The sequence below is a fragment of the Acromyrmex echinatior genome, chromosome 18 (assembly GCF_024713525.1).
Source record: "Acromyrmex echinatior isolate Ae372 chromosome 18, ASM2471352v2, whole genome shotgun sequence".
NCBI lineage: Eukaryota > Metazoa > Arthropoda > Insecta > Hymenoptera > Formicidae > Acromyrmex > Acromyrmex echinatior.
This window is the reverse complement of record NC_141869.1, coordinates 2,452,688-2,471,369: the sequence shown is the minus strand read 5'-3', so window position 1 is coordinate 2,471,369 and position 18,682 is coordinate 2,452,688. Positions and strand designations below refer to the sequence as shown.

Genomic DNA, 18,682 nt, shown 5'->3' with positions numbered 1-18,682 from the left:
ACGCGAAGAAAATACCTGTCAAGTGGAAACCCGTATACTTACATCATTTAACTTTAAGCGAGGAATCTGCCATTTTAATATATTAACTCAATATTTCACGTTTCGAATTTAAGACCCATCGATGAGATCATTCCTAATTTTTTTAGACGAGCAATCTATGTCGCGACATTAATTACCATAAGCTTTCGTCCGCGGCGACACGCACGCAGCGGAGCACAGCGTTTAACATAAATAAATATTCCCTTTAATTAACGGAAGGGAAGAGTTAATAGCATTATAATTAACCGAGCGTGTTAATTAATTCATCCCCAATTAACACTACTGCCTTTCTGTACCATTACGCGCGTGCATTAGCGCCCGGAGAAACGAAATACGGGCCACAAAGAGTCGTCGCGATCTAAGTGCAATGATTATCGCGATCAATTTACATAATTTGTCGTTCGTGCGCCGTACGAAAATCGCATATTACTCCTTCCGCCGATGCAGGGGACCACCTCCGCGAAAATCGTGCTGATGTTAATTAACATGCGCTAATTTCGTAACGTCGAAACCCCCTCGGGTCACGTGAATCACGAATGACACGAATGGGATCGCGTTTTATGTCCACCATTTATAATGTACACACATCAAACTGTTGAACATATATGGCGAATGCGCGTATGATTTATTGCAACCGAGCTACAACACGAGATTGTGCAAAAAAGAGAGAGGAGGGAGGGGGAGGGGGAGGAAAAAAAAGAGGAAAAACACGATAGGGTCCGCGGTTAGCGCAGACACAAATCGATAAGCTCCTCGTACTCCGAAACCTTTTTCTGCGAGAGCGGGATGAGTTCTCGAGCGTTAACAGTCATACAATTTAGATATCGCGATAACGCAGGTGTTGCCGAGGGGGATTAAAAATGGCAAATTGGGAATCAATGAGAAGAAGTCAGGAAACAAAAAATAACGCAGATTAACTCTGAGTTGTGAAACATTTCACAAAAAAAAAATAATACTAACGTTACAATGGGGAACACAGCCTCTCCTCTTGATGAATCTTTTGTCGATGCACTTCGGTACACACGTGACCTGGTAAAAGCTCGCACGTGCAACGCACGGCTTTGATGCAGCAAACGGGCAAAGTGTAACTGTAAGACCTCTCACTGTAGAACCGCTACTTTATAATTCATCTCCCACTCTGTCAGTCCGATTCCCCGCCGAAGGCACTCACCATAGATCACGTCAATGAATCCGCACGATCGTAAAGGAAAGGAAAAGTCCCGTGTAATTTTTGTTTTTACTGGAAGTGAGATACGTCTCGATAATAAATGACAGGCGATCGGTAATACGTGACGGCACCTTCGAAGTTTTGCACGAAGAATACGATGCGTAATACAACTCAAAGTCTAACAATGCAACGCTGATGCGATTTTGGAAATTCCGGTGATGGAGTTTGAGAAAATTGAGAAAATTCATATCGGTATAAATTTGAAATTGTTCGTCCTTTTATTGTCTCCTTAAAAACGTATAAACAGAAATCAGATTATAAATATTGAAGATGGAATCTAAAATAAAGTCTTTACGATAAAAATTCTCATATCTCTTAGATATTTTCATTTTCAAGTTTATATGCTGCAGGGAATATTAAGTATGATAATCGATGAATAAAAGTGAGGTATAATGATAAATGAAATAATATAAACGCGAAGATTGATTATCTGCTTATAAAGTAAATCGTTTCTCGTTTCATTAAATGCGATTTTATCTTGTATGGATGAATTGTACGTTTTTTGCAGCAGTTTGGTTGTTATTTCAATACGACGAACTCAGTGGAATAATTCAATCTTCACGTTAGAATTCTGCATTGTGCATAAAATATTTGTAGTAATATGTGAAACTGCGAGTCTCATCGTAAAATATAGTGTGTCCATGCAATCGTCTAAACACGATAACATCGATATAATAATAGAAACGGGACATATAAAATTTATAATTAATGTGTATCCATGAATCTCAATCAATTCAGTATCTAGATATCATTTCATTGAATCGAACAATAATCGTAAAAGAGTCACGGACTCATTTTATATAGGTAATTGCAAAAACTTCAATCACGTATTAAATGCACAATAAATGATGTCAAAAAATAACCACATCTAATCAATCGATTTATGTGGTTGAATTGCTTAGTAAGCAACATAATGTGAATATTACTTTGAAACTAAGCAATTTAACACAGATATAGATTAATTGGATGTGGTTATTTTTTACATTATTTTTTTCTTTTCGTAATGATATCTATAATTGTTTTTAGCATTCGAGTCCACCATCACGTTATTTGAACTCGAATACTGCAAAAACGCAAAACTGTAGGATTCGTTCTCGCGCTTTGACTTTGACTGTATGTTTTTGCTACATTGAGAAAGTTGTTTATTTAAAAAAATATTAGTTGATTCCACTAAATACGGCGGTTACGGGCTGCCAAATAAATATTTATTAATTCAAACAAATAACTGTTTTAAAAATTACAAGATTTTGTTAATATAACTCATATATACCTAAATACATAAATACTTGAACTAAAAAATCGCAGTACTAACTATAAACGCATTTAGTCAAATTAACAATTTTTTTTCTCAATGTAATATCATATATGGTCCGCTTGAGAACTTAGAATCCCACTGAATTCTGCAGTAAAGACGGCTATGAAACCGCCTAATTGCGGAAGACGGAAAAAGTAATTAGTTATTCGTGTCGGACAAACCTACAAGTTATAACGTCAACATTAAGTTATACGCCATCGGAATCGTCCGAGCATTAATTGTCATGCATAATCGAAAATTATGCGTTGTGCTGTAACTTCCGATCTGTTTATTAAATTAACACATTTTATCGAAATAAAAAAAAAACAGTTCCAGTAACATTTTTCACAATTCTGCGATTCCTTATAAAAATTAAAAAATGTTCTGTATTTTTTACAATAAAAAATTAGAATTTATATTAATGAGATAATTTACAATGATCGTGATTCTTTAAATATACTTAAGTCGCAACTATTCTGTTTACCAAAGTCTCATCGCCTTTATTATTTATGACTTTTAATAAACCTTATATACACAAAAACAGCGAATGTGTCATAAATAACATCACGAGATATCTAATGGAATAGAAAGAATTTAATCTATAAACAATTATAAAATTTAATCTTTAGATAAAAATAGAAAAAGATACTGTATGTGAAAAATAGAATTATAAAAATAAAAAATAGGATATATATATATATATATATATATATATATATATATATACATATAATAAGTGGAGAATTATTTTACATTTGTTGTTTTTCTTTCTTTTTAATAACAATATGACATATCATATATGATAAAAAAATATATAATTTTGAAAATAATAACATTTTGACTTTTTTTATTTGTTCATTAATATCACATGATTGTTTGTTTTGTCGTCCATTGTTATACTTTAAAGTATTTATAAAAGTTCAGAAATGTTTTACAAAGTTTTTCTATTATATTACGATACTATCATGTTTTATTCCGCTTATAGGTATTAATTTCGATTACAATGTAAAAATTTCGATTATATTTATGCTGTAACGGCACTGATAAAATTATTTGAACATGAAGTAGCTGTTATCAGTGTTGCTTACAACATATTTTTAATCTCATTTCTAATAATAACAATTCACGTGGGACGCGAAGGTGCTCGCCTATCTGCCGTAACTCATTAATGTAACGTTAAATCAACGTTACGTCCTCACAGACGTGTTCACGCGCGTGATCGTAAATCATAATTCTATAATTTTAACTCAGCGGTAGTAAATAAGGAACATATTATTTACGTACGTCGCATTTATTCACGCAGCCAGGGAGCGTGAAGCGCTCGGTGTCAGCAAGAGAGAGAGAGAGAGAGAGAAATGCGGAACAGCGTATATACTTCTTTGTACACGCAATTGAGGCATAACGCGCCTCTGAATGATGGCTTTTAAACACGCATACGTGCGACACATTCTCTCGTGAATCACAACTTTTTTTCCACCCATGAAATCGTTGGCGTAATTAAACCTTGATACTGATAAAAAGGCAGGGAAAAGAGGGCTGATAGAAATTTTCCAATTAAATTACAGAATAAGTGAGCTTTTATGTCTTTGAAGTTGCGCAAGAAAGACGAACGTTATATGATACATTAAATATGCATAGTGCACGAGGCGATTGTCGCATTGCGACTGAATAAATCACAGATATCTATTTTCTGATCTGAATATTAATACATATACACATAAATACACAAGTGCGTTTGCTGTTACATCGTCTTTTGAAAATTCTCGAAGATCACGTTATATCTGTACACGTTATCTAAGTTGCTTACAAAAATGATTGCAAGTATGTATAATCGATAATTATTCTATGCTATACAAAATATTCTATCAAAAAAATTGTGAAACGTTACGCATGACATTTTTTGAGTTAAATATACTTCAAGTAATTTACGATTCACATCAGATTTCAGGATGCTATTTATATTTTTACATATCGTGCATTTTGATATTTCATTCCTCTTTATTACATCATAATATTCTTTTTCATTACATCTAAAAATTGTTATATAAATAGAATTCTCATAAAATTATAAAAAGAATTTCTAAAATAGACAAGTTTTATTCGACGGCGATAACAAATTCTACTTATTTTGGGGGCGTAGAATTCTAATATTCGCGACGATAATGGTGTTAAGAATATTTAATGATACTTTATTTTACATAGCATTTTTTATTCTTGGAATACAATAGATACGTTTATATAGTCACATAAATATTTTTCGCAATAAATTTATTGACAGTTTCAACATATTAACATTTTTATAATATGATGCTTGATGGTAGCATCAAATTATTAAATTGCTTGTCAATTTAATTCGCGATATTTACTAGAATAATTTTAATTGCGTTTATAATCCAGAAAAACAATTTGGCGCAAGTTTAAAAAATACTACAATATGATATATATATATATATATATTATATATATATATATATATATATATATATATATGTATATATATATAATGTATATTAGTAATTCAAGATTGAATTATTTTAAAGCAATGAAGATCCAGCTTCGACCGTAATAGGCATTTTTCTAGATTGTGTTTTTCACATGCGATCTAACATAAAGATTCTTAATATAAATAGTTTAGCCACATTGCAAAATATTTATCTTCAGCTGTATGGTACTCTAATTACTATCGCAAAATGTTTTTCGGTTCCAATAATACTTTTGAGGCATGCTTAGATATACGCGTATAATACCTCGTAAGTGCTCGAGGCCAACTTAATTAGACAAAAGTTCTTGTGTTGGCAATTAACATTACTGAAACATCAAGTAACATTGAAGAGACATTTGAGGAATAAAATTGAATTTTTATTTTACATACTCATACAAGATGTTAGATAAAACCCTGAATTTTTAATTAACAGAATTATGCGCATGAAATAATTTACGCAAAATTGCGTAATTCGAGTACACAAACGTATGATATTCCATATATTATTTCTCTCTTATAACATCTGTGTCATTGACTTGTAAAGATGTGCTTGCCACAATTTAGCATGGCCTTAATGATTCTCAAGTGTCTTTGTGGATTAATGTCTTGTTAGATTAGGCATTTCAATACATTTAACGCAAACATCGAATTACCTTCGCATTCGGGACAAGATTATTTTCGGAATGTAATATGCGCGTTAATTTCACACGTGTTCGCCACCGCATTATTTCGTGAAATAACACCGCGCGTTCGATGTACGTATATTAATGGAATCGCGGTAATCCGTATAGTTTACGAAATGGCGGTCGCCCGGCGGGCGTCCACTGCTTTAACACACCGTGTCAATTTAACGGGAAACAATTCGATCTTCGCGAACGAATTATTAACGGTGCCCCACACACACACACTCACACACACACACACACACACACACACACACACACACACACACACACACACACACACACACATCGTGCGAAAAGTCGCATCGATAAAGCGCGAAACATCATTCCCTCATCCCTTCCGCGGCCGGTAATCACGATATAATAATATAATCGTATACGTGCGTGTATACAAAAGTATAACGACGCCGTGCACTTAATTACAATTCGCGCGCGTGTGAACACCCACCAAATGAATCAACACTCTTTCGTTCATTTTGCACGGCGGAATATGGCCATTACCGAAATTAGCGTTGCCAATTCGATTACACGCGGTTATTATTACGTTGATGGTATGAGCGAACGCCGAATGTGCGCGCGCGCGATTGTATACATTTGATGCATTCGTAGAGATCAAAGGCAAATCGGTGATGCCGGTGTTTTTCGTGACGCTTCTAATGGGAGATCAGCTGGAATTTTATGACGTCGAAAAAACATCGCATTACGCAAACGCCCGAGCGATAACGTTATCGGATTTCTCACAAAAAAAATCCATAGATATCAGAGATGCGTTGGATTACAGATGGCTGAATTTATAATTGTCCGAATGTTAAAACACTCTGAAAAGTTATGTCCCGATGATAATATCAAGAGCTCCGGAAAGCTTTCATTTACCGTAGCACATGAAGATGATTCCACGAAGCAATCATAATTATCTAATAGTGTCCTCGTATTAATTTTGCTAATTTAGAAATACATAAATTACAAGGCAAGAATCAAGAACATAATCAATAATTTAAACAAGATACAATTAAGACTCTCTATAATCGAGTTCAATAAAAATGAGTTAGAAAGAATAGACGCTAAACTGTGTAGGACTGTAACGGAATAGGACGGATTTATTCTAATTATAATTCTAATTACTTTTAATTTATTCTATTATAATTTTCCTGAAGTATGTACCGCGATATTTTTAATTTTCCTCGCTGAAGATATAATAGTTAAAAAATTAAAGCATACATCGTAATAATAAATGATTAACTTCTTGTAATAAATATAATTTTAATGATCTAAGATAGAAACGTCTCTTGTAGAAATATTAATGCACGGTTTACAATGTTTATTTCTTTATACTCCGTTTTTTTTTTTCGTTGTATAAGAACGTAATCATATATCGCGGGGTGTAACATAATTTAACACTTAGAAATAATAAAAAGAAGATAAGTTTATAGAAGCAATTTATTATGTGTTGTATAATCAGGAATACCTTAATTTCCGAGAAAGTATTAATAGCCGTTTGCTCTTTAAAAACAGCAGAAACCGCAGCGTAATTATCCGCGTACGCGCGCGATCGTTACCTGCGTGAAATCACTTTCGGAAATTATATGCCTGCCGCGAAGTTGATCTCGGATTTATGCGACTTGTCGGACAATCAGCGAATCGCGAGAGAAAAATCGCTGTGCCTGTCCGAGACAATTCAGCGAGTTTCGTCGAGCAGATCTTTTAATGCGTTCCGTGTCACTGAGCGTGTCGATTATCTTCGCGATGCTAAATCAGTCACTGACGAATCCATGGTGGAGACGATGGAGTCTCCTTTTTTAAAAATATTTATGAAATATATATATATATATATATATATATATATATAAAATGCTTAATCACAATTTTAATATCAAAAATATTTTTTAATTACAAAATTTCCTATAGATATAAAAAATATACATAAATCCCGTTACATTATTCCTTTTTTGATATTAATATAATTTTAAATAAACGTTTCATGAATTATACATTTAAATGACACTTTTCGAATTTAATACCGATCGATTTAATATCGACTTCATCTTTTCATATTTGATTTAAAAAAAAAAAATTCGCTTGCCGCGTGCCAATGGTCCCAACTTGAAATTTTTGAATCTTTTAATGAAATTAGCCAGATCGGCCAGCTTTTTACCGTTCTGGGCAAACTTTAAAGCATATTATATCACGCATTTCTCACGGCGGATTTACGCGAGAATCATATTTAATCGGGGAACTCCGCTACGTTGACGAGCAATGGGACTTCCGATTTTTTCGAAATTCTCGCGAACGTCACAAAAATCTCCGATAAAATGCAACGCGTGCAGTGACGATTCTCGTGCATTTAATAACTCATCCGCGTCCCACGGTCTCTTTTGAAGGTGTGAGAAGAGTAAATAGACCAGCTTTCATTAATGTCGCCGTAATGCGTTAAGTGGAACGGAGTTCCTGATGTCGCTTTTGACAGGATGGTGTTTGAATAAGTCGCACGTGGAGAACGATAACACGCAGATTCCAGGAGAGGTTTCAGGAAAATTCTTGTCGCCTCTTAAAATATTTATAGTCCCTTTTATTAAATCTGCTTAAATTCGTTGTAATCCATGTAATTAGAAAATTATCAGCCAACTGAGAAACGTTTTCTCCTCGCTGTACGAAATATATTCTTGAAAGGAAAAAATATTTTATTACCTTTCGTGGACTACTTATTTTTTTACAAAATGTAATCTAGAATGACGGTATAAATATATTAGCATACTTGTTTTTTAATGTAAATTCTGTGAACAACAATAATGCAATGTCATGAAAAATTAATATGTAATAAAATACTGGAAGTGTCCACGAGCCACGAGCTTATCTTAGGTCTAAAATGAAACAATGATGGAAGGACATGCATAAAAATACTGGCGCTTCCGCATGACTCAACTTCATCGTAATTTTCAATTTACTTCGCTGCAGGTTTCACGGGTAAACTACAGTCTCGCTTTCTATTTTTGCTCAGAGCGTGTTCCGAGTTCGGCTCGACCGCTCTCGTTAATTCCTTTGGGCACCGACGCACGACCTCCAACGGTCTGCGACGGTAATTTCCGCAGCGTCTTGCACCCTCAAGTTTTCTTCCCTATCCGTACAAGCCACGGATCTAATCGGGCTGGACGGCCTCTCTTTAAGACGCTGTCCAAACCAGCAGACGGCACCGAGTACTCGGTCGAAAAAGCGACTCGCGTTTCTTGCGAGCAATTTAAGAGTTTCCGTGAATTAGTGTGTGTGAGACTGTACGTTCGTTTATCTTAATTCTAAGACGAGTCGAGTAAAAAAGGTCTTCTTTTGTTTCTACGTCCGTTTGTTTGGTATTACAGGAGTGCCGTCTTCCTCGTTAACGCCGAGGTGTCTTTTGAATTTATTCTCCCTCCAAGACGTCGCCATTGTTTGCGCAATGCGTTCCATTTTTATACACGGTCTTGGTATTTTTTTTCCTTATTGTCTTTTATCTTGACCGATACACGTGGCGGTTGTTACACGCGAAGACGTTACACGCGAATCGGATGCTCGAAGAAACTCGTACGTGATCGAGCAATTCCGACTGAATCGATAATCATCTCCATCCGGAACAAGCCGATGACGCGGCGGCGCCGCGTCGAAGCTTGCTGTAAAATTTCCCGTCGTAAAAGCAGCGAAGAATGGGTCGTGATTTTATAAAACGCGTGTTACGTGGGCAATGATGCTATCGTCACGATGACAAAACACATATTACAGCGGCAAAATAAAGCCTGAACCGCGACCGCATTCGTTAAGTGGACGATTGTTCGTCGTTAACAAGATAAAAAGAAATGAGATTCCAGTTCGTTGAACTCTATCAAATAAAATTGAAAGTAAGGGCAAATATTACATCCTGTCTTTGCTCTGCCCTATCTGCCTTTTCGTTTGTTATACCGATAAAAAATCATTATCTGCGAAATAAAACGAGTGTAGACGCGAGATCGAGATTGTCGGAATGTGTTTTTTTTTTACACTCGTCACTTTTTTTTTCTTCTTTTCGTACATCGCGAACGAAGCGGTTATCGATTGCATATCTATTATCCGCCTTCGAGTTTCTGTCAGCAATAAATACGACGATTGATAATTATCGCTGTTTCTTTTTTTTCGCTATTGTTTTTACGTTCGCTTAGGGTTTTTACGCAGTTATTATGTACGATCATCATTTGCGAGCGAAGAATTGTTTTAATATTTAAACACACACATCACATAGTGAGGTATTTGTGTAAAAGTTGGTCAAAAGTCATTTTTATTCTATATAAAAATATCTGAGATAATTATATTTACAAAATAACGAGGTCGCTATGTTTTGCTTACTCATGTAATATTATGTTTATTTAATTTATTAAGTTATTTTTATATACACATATATTTAATTAAAATTAAATTTTTAATTAATTAATTTTTACGTATCCATTTTATTTTATGAAAAATTTTATATGAAATTTTTATAACGAGTATACGTATAATTTTAGCAGCACATTTTAAACTAATAAAATAATTTGGCCAACTTTTTTTATATAAATACCTCACATCGCGCGATTTGCAATACATTTATCATCGTGACACAAAGAGAAACAAAGAACGAGCGGAGGAGAATCGGGCGTTAAGTAAAACGGATGATGGGATATTAGCGCGTACAAGTAATGCATATATTAACGAAGTTCTTATCCTTTCCAAGCGTTCGTTTGTTTCTCCACCCCTCTGAAGTCTAAAACTTCCCTTGGGGGATATGAGTAAACACTCCGAAGAACTTACGAGAAGTGGAAGAGAGAGAAAGAGTGAAAGGAGGGGGGAGAAAGAGAAAGAGAGAACGCGGGAATTACTATCTGGAACTGCAAAGAGAGTCATCAGTGCAGTAATCAACAGCGTAAAATGCTTGAATGCCATACAGCTTTCTCAAAGAAAAGGAGCAATGAAGTACTATTTCACATCTCTGTGTAATTCCTGTCCATTAATATTATTACGTTCACATAATATTATTCCTAATCTTTCTGTGTCAAAAAATGGGATATTACATTCCACGTTGGATACCTATTTTTCTAAATATAACGAGCTAATTTTTTACTTATGATTGCAGATAATTGCCTTCTGTAATTTAATCAAGTAATAGATATTTTAAGTAATTGAATTGAGATATTATTCAATTTTTAAGTAATGCTTGGTACATACAATGGACATGAGCTTTGCTAAATGTTCTTTATAGTTCTTTGCAGTTATATTTCATTCATTATACGCGGTAATTTGATTGAATGAGTGAATAAAGAAAAATATCTGTATTTAATAATTATATAGATTCTGCATAGATTTAACATTATGTGAGATAAAAGCATTTAGCTGTTCAATTTATAAGGGATTTACCTAGATGGAATGCATTACACTATAATTGTGTACGAAATCTCGTCGCTATTATGTTATCACAAAATGCACTGGAAATCGATAGCAAAGTACTTTTAATCAGCATCTCGTTACTTAGGAAAAGAATTTATCCAAGTATTTTTTTTTTTTTCAATATTATAGCCTGATGCGAAAAATTCAATTTTTTAAATAAACTGAAAGATGAAAAATATATGTATTGATAATTATGTGTCTGTAACTAAGTAATTAGCATTGAATATTTTAAATATAGAAGATAATATAGAAGATATGAAAAATTATGATAGTTACTTGCATTATTAATTTGAAAAACGCATATAGCTATTTTTTGAATATATAAATAGAATATGAAAATGAAGTCGAACTAATTATCCTAATTGAACGCGTACCTAATGAGTATCGATAAGAATTTGAAGATTCTTTGGACGAACATGTTGCATATATAATGATCGCTGCTGGTAAAAATGATTTTGCTAATTACGATGGAATGGTTTTCCTCGGATTTATAGACAGAATATTAACGGTAAAAAAATATTGTTTTTTTCGCGACTTATTAATAAAGTGCTATATTGCATCTTCCTCTATTAACTCGTCCTGCCACATTAATCAGGAGACACGGTTATAAATGTCTCGGCTCTAAGACAAAGCGTAACATTGTAGCGCGAGACACTGCCGTGGTTCCTTTACATGAGCGAATTGCGGGGGACCGAGATTATCATATCTCAATAAGGGTAGAACCGATTGCGTTTTATGTATGCTTAATCGATAGCTTATATTCATTCTGGTTGCATAATACGTGCTTTTATTTTTTTCTTTACGAGCGAAAATATTTCAACATAAAGTCCGAATCTGAAACTTTTATATTAAAATACGTCGTCGTCATCATTGCCGCTACAAAGGGCAAATGTTAATAATTATTTTTGTTATTATTTTTTGTTTTGTTATATTGTTGTTATATCGATAATATCTTAATGTATTATACTTTACTCTCTGACGACTCTGTTTCATCGTATATTTATACATAATCACAGTGACGATAAAAATTGAGGAGCATTTTAATATCATGCGAAACATAATGATAAGACCTTTGCGGTAAATTTTTTTATCAGAAGTTTGCTTGCTTAGCTTTATTAATATATTTCAATTAATTTATAAATTTGGTTGTTAAAACATCAAGAAATTCTCAACAATCGGTCGTTCAATCGATTGCGAGCAATTTCTATTTCTCGATAAAACATTCATCTGGCCTCAACTAATGGCTGTATATTATTATCCGTTTTATTGCGTTCCTCATTTTAATTATATTATTATACTACTGCAAAAAATGAATCGAATATCTGAAGATGGCTCAATCCGGAAGCCGAAACATGTAATAATTATTATTTATGTTTAATTCACTGAGCATAATATGTACTGCTAAAAAAAATTATGGCACAGAAAAATTTTGGACAAAAATTGGCCAACTTTGACGATAACTTTGCGAAAAATTATTATAGAATAACGTTAATTTTTTTTTTAAATTAAAACTTTAAATCTCTACTTTAAGATGCTATGGCCAGATTTTAAATTTAATGTGTTACCATTGTAACTCTCAAAATATGAGAGTATGTTTGTCGTATTGAAAATTACAAAGTTTGGACGGAACGTATGGACTATGTAAAATTTTTGGGGAAAAGCGCAATGTCATTTGCAGCGACATAAAATTCGAACTTTTCTCTTTAATTTAAATAAAATATAAAAAAAAATAAAAATAAAAAAGAGTTGCTGTGATTTTTTTTCACAAAATTACAGTAGCCCTCGCATTGTCTTTCTTCAATTTTCTTATATAAACAGAAATAGAGAGAAATTATTACATATTAATATATCTTAAATATTCGCATATTTTGATTTTTAAAATATTTACATGATATATATGTTATGAAGATTACTAGCTAAGAAACGGGAATTTATTGTTATATGTCATGCGTTTGTAAACTCTATATATAGTAATGATAAATCGATTATGCCATTATTTTGTGTAAACCTAATATATCAGTACAGAATTTTCGATATTTAAATTACTAGAAAATTATGTACATGAGTCACTGTAATGACAAACAATTTTTGTCTTACGTGTACATTCTTTCGTGTATGTGATTAAATAATTGTATACGTAGAAAACTCAAGGAGAATGAGTAATTAGACCTCAGATTGTATAATTTCCTTTATCATCAAAAATATTTGATAAATAGAGGAAGCAGAATATGGGAAGAAAAATGAGACATTTAAAATTAAGATCAAAAACCTTTTTTATTCTTATAATTCTATTAATGAAATCAATTTTGAAATAAAATAAAATGGTTTCTTTCAATGTGCACACATTCTTAGCGCTTTTTTTATCTTTTTTTTAAAAGTTTGTATATATAATTAAAATTACTATTATTTTTTTTTGGAAGATTTTACATATTATTAGAGTTAAATAAATTTTGTAATATAATAATTTTTATGTAATAATTTTTGAAGAAGAATTAAAGCTATTATTATTTGAATCAGAATAGGAAGAACTTCTATGAAAATATTTCTGAAAAAAAATTAAAGTTACTATTATATCTTTTTGAGGAGATTGGAATATCTTTTTTGACACTTCTTACTGACATCATATTTTCTATTTTTATGTATAATAATAATTTTTAGAAAGAGAATTAAAGCAATTATTACTTGAGTCAGAATAAGATCTTCAGTAAAATTATTTTTAAAGGTTAAAGTTACTTTTCTTTGGAATAAGAAGACTTTTAATAAGAATACAAATAATCTAAACTTAGAATGTAAATACGTATTGCTTATTATACGTTTTTATTAATATTTTCTGTAATACGATATTCTATCATAAATAGTTCACATATGTCATGCACGTCAATTAGTGAGACATGGTAGCATTTTGCATCATCTGTGCTTCTATTTATATCACTATTATATATCGTTGTTTCTCTACAATGTCAAGTAACGCCACAATTTCCTGCTGCAAGAACGTATTTAAAGAGCATTGTTGCAAGCTGATGCATTGTTACGAGCGATTATTAGTTATGCTTGGCACACTTTTCATCCTTGCTCGCGTGATACACTTGTTAATTAACTTATGTACACAATTTCATGGTAGTTAGACACCGGAGAATACTGCCAGAATTTCTCCGTGTGGCCTCGATCTCCCGACATGATTGAAATATTATTCGCGCGATCTACATTGTCATTAATAGATAAGACTGAACAGAAAATGACTGACAAAAAACGCAAACTGAATTAGATTGATAATTAAGCCGAAAGTTAATAATGCAATAATTATCGACTTTGTCACATTGACGTAGGTGTTCTAATGTCGTACTGTCACGGAAAAAAATCACAGCTGAAAACTTTATTGATTTAGCAAATCTACAGTCGTAATATACAGACAATTTTATATTAAAGTAGCAAAGTTGACAGTTAAATAACATTAGCGATTTGTTAAACCATCGAATCTTCTTAGTTATAAATATTGAATTCGCGCAGTAAGTTACAGGTTTGCTGTACCACCCAATTTATTTTTGTTCCATGACGGCGCGCAAACATTGCTTTGTCAAGTCTCTTGCATTCAGAAGAAATCCTTATTGTTTTACGTTTAATGACTGACTTATCGATCGTGCTTGAAGATTGTAACTGGATTATATTACGAATTATTAACGCGGACAATGTGTTGCTTGTAAATGAGTACATGAATACATGAATGTATGAATGCATGAATTTATTTCAGTTGTTCTCTCAATGTAGTTCACTTAGATGAATCAAATTTCCGTCTCTTTCTCTCTCTCTCTTTCTCTCTCCGTCTATGATCCGCATAGGGCATCACGCCCAGCTCGTATTTTCCAGGACAATCGTTCTCCATGCACCTGCACGTTATGAGCGTTAAGGCGAGTCCGTCGTTATGGGGCAGCCTGTACAAATAGCTCTCCCTTCCTCCCTGTCTTTCTTTCCATTTTTTTTTACATCCCGCCTCTCCCCATTTTTTTACTGAGGCCGCATAACTCAGCGTGTGCGACGCGTCGCTAATATCCATCGGTTTTATACACGCGTCGCTTGCCTTTAGTGCTTGGTCAGGAAAAATGGCTGTGTCGCGTAAAAAAAGCATATCACCGCCGTTAAATCCGCGACCCTGTTTATTGGTTAATATACACCGGCGCGTCTACGACGCGAGAAAGTATAATACCTTCCACTGATGTTCGCACGCGAAATAACTGTCCCGTTTATCTCGACTCCGGCAATTTCGTTTTATATATACAACATATTTATTTATATACGTTGCAGCCGTTGTGTGTATATGATTTTAAATAGTTAATTAAATAATGAGCAAAGTGTCTCATTAACGTCCGACGTTAATGAGTGACCACTCTTATCGGCTTCCTAATTTTTCGTCAACAACGCGAGAAAGGCCTAATGAAAGAGGGAATTACGAGTCTACGTAAGAAGCGCGGGATGAAGAACACATAATGGTAATTCCCTGGCAAGAGCGTCGCGGTCAGACGACGAAAGCAAAAGAACTGAGAGAGTGGGAGAAAAAAGGAAAAAAAATCTGGAAGGCACCCATCCCGCTTGAATACAGTAAATCCCATCTTACGTCGGGAAGAAATAGCGACGCTACGAGCGCGCGACTACGTCACCGACTCCGACGCGGAAATACACGGGCGTCATGTAAGGTTCATGAAGAAAGGGCTAAGGGCGCGATGGTACTGGAGGCTGCGCGCGGAAAACCGACACCGGTCGACGACGCCGTTGACTCGTACACGTTCTTTTTCACCCACGTTTCAGGAGAACGTCGCGTGATACTCTTCTGAATTCACCCGGAGCAGATTACAGCTGACGCTGAAAGCGCAAAGCGCGAGGTGGCCTGATAACAAGAGAGGGGAGAGCAGAATTTCCAAGATCACGGCCCTTCCTTCAATCCCTTCGCCTTTCCTTTTTTTGTCCGCTGTAACTGTCGTCGTGACGACTGCTGGCGAGAAAAACCGCGGAAGCCACACGTCAATACCGGCCGTTTCCGCATCAACGTGACAACGGAAATTTGATCACGTACCTTTACTTTTCGTTTCACGAAGTCTTCGCTCACGTTTCAGTTGAAGCTAAATTTAGGAAAGTTAGATTAAAACCTGACCAAAAAATGGACTTTGTAAATTTTTATTAAAAAAATAGAAATTCATGAAAATTCAAATATCTATAAAAGGTGAATTTTGGAGTTTTCTAATATTTTCAAAAATCAAGCTAGAGATAACAAATATCCATTGTCACATTTTCTTATAAAATCGGACTTTTTAGCTTCAAACACACGTCTTTGAAATTACCCAATCTTTTGATGCAGTTCCTTCTGTGCAAGGAAACAATGTTTCTGAGCGCATTAATTTAATAAAAATCAATTTTAATAACAGAAAACGATTGCTGCATTTCAAAAATATTTAAATATTATAAAAGAAAATTATTAAAATAGATTACAAAATCTAACGAAAAAGATGATAGATAGAAACAAGTTAAGTTTATCCTTGTGATTCTACAACTTACAATTAAGTTTCTTTAATTGGAATTTTTTCTTAATTCTCTCTTAAACAAAGTATCTTGCGCGTTATCTGGTTAAATTTTTAGAAATATATTTATAAAAATTAATCGGAGAAAATATCAACTATCCCGTTGATGTTGAAAATGTATACAGATTTTGTCCCAACATTATTACCGCTTAATCCTTGATATCGAAGGTGAATTTTCTTGATTATCGGAAAGGAAAATTTTGGCGTACATCACTATGTACGTTCGTGACTGTGTGATCAAACATGCTAGTGCGCAAGATTGCAGCGGTTATTGGCGAATTGGAAGTTCGATCTACTACGATATGCACTCATCATCGAACTGTCTCTCTTTCTCTCTCTCTTTCTCTCTCCGTCTTCCTCTTCAAGCTTCCTCCTTCGCTCATTCCGCGGTAACTCGGGAGCTTTGCTTAAGCTAAGCTTAAATAAGCAAACTGTCGCGTAGGTAGCTTCAGCCAACGTTTCCCCGCCCTCTTCATCAACTCCGTCCGAGCTCTGCAACTTTTTGGCGGGTAGTCTGCGCTAACTGCCGAGTTAACTCATGAGGAATATTGCCGTAAGTCGTCAGCGAAGAAGCCACGAATTCCCTAATAATGCCTCGACTGTCCGTTAAAACTGAAGGTAAATAAGTTTCACGATTATCGGGAAACTTGGAAACCGTTGGGTATCTAATTTGAAAAAGTCTTCGATTATTTTGTCAAAAGGGAAAAATTTCGCATGTAATTTTTTTTTTTAATTACATGCGTTTGATAGATTGATTAAAATTTGATTTACGTCGGCGCAAAATCGCATTAATTTAACATTGCTCCTCTGAAATATTATCCAATTCTTGTTAGTTTAAGCTTTAAATTGCGTTACATTATTATGGATTTAAATTTTTAATTGTGTTCCGAGTAAAGTAATGTGATTACGTTAATTATTAAATCGATCTGTTCTCTTAACCACGCTGGGAAGTTTTTATTAAGATAAATTGATATACTATGTATATATAAAGTGGCACCGATTAACGCTTCTCCGCTGTCTTCATTAGCTCCATTCGCAATTAAGAACTCTGCGGAAAGTCGGCGCCAAGTATTGGATTATATTAGCGCGTGCAGCGGTGAGATAGTGAATAAAAGGAGGATTTCAGTCACGATATTATCTATAGAAAAGTCTATTAAAATGAAGAAACAATATTATTTCATAATCAACATCTGTAACATCCAATTTTTGCAATATTGGAACCAATAATATTTTCATTAAATTCATAAATATTTTAGATACGTAAATTACCTAAGTAATTACCTGCCTAAATTATATTAGGTACAGATTAATCGAAGGGTCTGAACTGATTACAACAAGATTGTAAAAATGATATAAAAAAATGACAGATTTAATAATAATGTATTGGTTTTTTTTTATTTTATTGATTTTAAAGAATATATATAGAAGAGATTACAAATTTAGATACAATAATAAAATTAAATTAAAATATGAACAATAAAAACAACAATGCTGTGCATTCGCACACAATTCAACATCTCTCAAATATTTCGCTTGTTTAACGAAATGCATTTTTGACGCTCACCGTTTCGTTGCTTCACTGGAATTTTTTGTATCGCTGTCGCTATCATTCGACGGGAAAACCGAGAAAGCCGCGAAATAATCACGGAAACGCCGATAGGACCGTCGAACAAGCGCCGATCCAATAATACTGTGATGCCCAGAGGAACGTGGAAATGCTCTTCTTGGATGACATCGTTCGGCCATCGTTGCCAGCGTGTTTCTGCGAAACCGGAAGCTGGGTCCTTGCGTTAAAAGATTTGTAAGATGCTTCAAGCTTCAATTCTCGATTCTAAGTGTCCTCCCTTGTACAGCCGAAGTTGCAATAATGCGCAGCGTACCTTATATACAACATCAATATGTATATACTCTCTAAATCTAAATTAATGGATACTCACTAATTACCAAGTGACATTGGATAATCAGTGAAAT

The 18,682-nt window shown here is 33.9% G+C and overlaps 2 protein-coding genes across 7 annotated transcripts in view; one reads left to right on the top strand and one right to left on the bottom strand.

Moving 5' to 3' along the window:
- The window catches only part of LOC105147740 (kin of IRRE-like protein 1), a 447,481-nt gene that overhangs the window by 158,886 nt on the left and 269,913 nt on the right, over positions 1-18,682 (top strand). The window lies entirely within an intron of this gene.
- The window catches only part of LOC105147689 (glucose dehydrogenase [FAD, quinone]), a 202,905-nt gene that overhangs the window by 24,752 nt on the left and 159,471 nt on the right, over positions 1-18,682 (bottom strand). Inside the window, exon 1 of one of the 3 annotated variants that reach the window (XM_087415495.1) lies at positions 1,000-1,144. The exons of the other annotated variants lie outside the window; for them this stretch is intronic. The gene's annotated coding sequence lies outside the window, so the exon portion shown is untranslated. Of the gene's footprint in view, positions 1-999; positions 1,145-18,682 lie in introns of those variants that run through there. 3 annotated transcript variants of the gene reach the window in all.